The sequence below is a fragment of the Rhinolophus hipposideros genome, assembly GCF_964194185.1.
Source record: "Rhinolophus hipposideros genome assembly, chromosome: 4".
In the NCBI taxonomy this organism is placed as follows: Eukaryota; Metazoa; Chordata; class Mammalia; order Chiroptera; family Rhinolophidae; genus Rhinolophus; species Rhinolophus hipposideros.
In genome coordinates, this window is record NC_138050.1 from 40,239,081 (window position 1) to 40,241,878 (window position 2,798).

Here is a 2,798-nt window from a genome sequence, read left to right on the forward strand (position 1 = left end):
TGATTACTGTGGGAGCTGGGGTCCCGGGCTCTGCAGATGGGTAACAGGTCAGGTAGGGCAAGTGATCGTGGCTTCAGGTCCTGCTGTCAGTCATGGCGTTGTTTGGACTGGTTTCCAGGGGATGCGGTCCCTGGGGCCGTTCCATTTTCACGAAGGTGAAACATTACTGAGGTCAAGGTGTTACCTTTGACTAAAACCTTATTCTAGTTTGAGGTCTGGCTATTGTATCTTGGTCATGGCTGACAGACCTGAAGCTTTCTTCTTCAGTGAGTTTGACGCTGACTAGAACCTAATGTCCTACGCGCTTAATGGTTAAAGGGAGTGGTTGTATGGTATGTGTACAGGTGGGAGGCTCTGGGGAAAGAATGCTAGTGAGGCAGAGTTCTATCCAGCGAAACAGAGCTAGCGTGGATTAAAGCAGAAAGCATGCTAAAGAAATGAGGTTCTTGTGCTGTTACAGCTGTGTGACTGCACACGTCACATGCCATGAAGCCAGTCCTGGCTGGGGGCCTGACACCAAGGGAGTTGCACTCACCTGAAAGTTCTCCATTGGCCTTCAGCAGGAGTTCATGAAGAGACCAGCGAAGACTACCCGTCAAAGCCGACTTCGGTGCAAACAAGGAGCTGACTGTGGCTGTGGAGGAGGAACGAGCTCAAAGCCCCACTGGCTTGGGATATTTTTCCCCTACAAAGCCCAAGTCTTACCCAGCAGGGGGCAGTGCACCAAACACTGGGGCCACAGGACCCAGGCAAAGATCCACTGTTTGTGGAGAAGCAGCAGAAGTAAAATCCATTCACCTGTCCCAGCACACAGGCAAACATTTATTGCTGCTGGGGGGGGAAAGTAGAAGCAAAAATTCTCTCCTCTTGGGGGAGGGACAGATATAGCAAACAGATGTCTGCTGTTCCTGGGGGGTGGCTCAGAACCAACAGCCAGACCAAGCGCAGCAAGTAAATATGTGAGCGGGCCCTTTAAGAGGAACACCTGGGACTACAGTAGCATTCTGTTTTAGCCACAGTCTCTGCTGGCTTTCATAGCCAGAAATTATGGGGACTTCTCTTTCCAGCACTAGAACCCTGAGCTGGGGAGCCTGGTGTGGGGTTGGGACTCCTCACTCCTCAGGGTGGATCTCTGCAGCGGAGACAGCCCTCCCAATTTTTAACTACCATATGTGGACCAGCCTTTTCCAGGTCTGTACCCCTATTAAATTTTTTGTATGGTGAGAGGTAAGCATCTAAGTTCATCCTTTTGCATGTGTATATACAATTGTCCTAACACCATTTGTTGAACAGACAATCCCTCCCTCAATAAATTGTCTTGCCACTTTTTTGAAAGACAAACATTTTTTCTGGGTTCTTAATTCTGTCCATTGAGATATATATATCTACATATATATATCTATATATATATATAAAATCACACACACATACACTTATTACATATATTATACTGTCTTGAAAACTAGTTTTTTTTTTTTTTTGAAAACTAGTTTTATATAAGTTTTGACATAGGGAAGTAACTGTATTCTAACTTTGTTATTTTTTCAAAATTTGGCCATTCTAGATGTTTTGTCAACTCATTTTTGTGCATATTTTCACAACCAGTTTTTCTAAATTCTAGAATTTAATTTTCTTTTATTTCATCTTTGACCCTCAAGTTATTTTTTAATTTCAAAATAGACAGGTATGTCTAAAAATTATATTTTTGCTACTGACCTCCAAATTAACTGCATTGTAGTCGGAGAATTTGGTGTCACACATCAATATTTTTTAAAGTTTTGAGACTTAAAAATTGCCAATTTTTAGAAATGTCCCATATAAACTGGACAACAATGTGTATTCTTTGTTAGGGTGCAGAGACCAACATATATGTTGATTATTTCAACCTTATGAAAATGTGTTACTTAAATCTTGTACATTTTTTTGAATAGAGAAAAAAGTTGAAATCAGCCACTGTAATGAAAACTTGTCAATTTGTCTGCATTCCTAAGGATTTTTGTTTTTAACACATTGAAGTTATTTTGGTTTGTGCATAGGGGTTTAAAATTGTGAGTTAAGTCTAACTAGTTGATTGATCCTGTTTTTAAATTTTGTCTCCAAGTCTATTTTAGTATTAATAAAGCAATTCCAGATTTCCCTTGTTTAGTATCTCATTGGTGTAATCTATCTTTTTATTTTCAACCTAGCCAAATCACTTTGGTTTTAGTGTGTCTTGTAATCAGTATATAGCTGGGTTTAAAAAACATTAAAGTTGACCCTGTCTTTTAACTAGAGAATTCAGTCCATTTACATTGATTATAATTTTGAGATATTTATACTTATTTTTGACATATCATCTTCTTATAAAAAGACTTAAAAATTTGTTTTTTCTCTTGTGTCTTCCATCCCACTCTCCCCCCCACTGATTTCGTATTTTTCTCCTCTACTATTTGGAATTTATGTTATACATTAGAATTGTACTATTATTACCAAACCCTCTTTTGGAGATTAATTTTTTTCTGGTTTGTAGATCAAAAAGTAAAGACAAAATAACATATTTTTGTTTTTAAAAGATTCTTCTCAGCTACAGTTTATAGTTACAACTATAAACTACAGTTAAAAGATTCTACTCTTCTATAGTTTATAGCATACAATTCAGTTAAAAACTTGAGTACATAAATACAAATTACCTAATGAAATGATGTTTAAAAATAGAAATGCCTTTTTTAATGGTCTAAAAGTTATCAGGCACTACTTGATAATTACTTGATAATGAATTTTTTTCTTATGAACATAAGCCCTATACAAAGAACATTAAC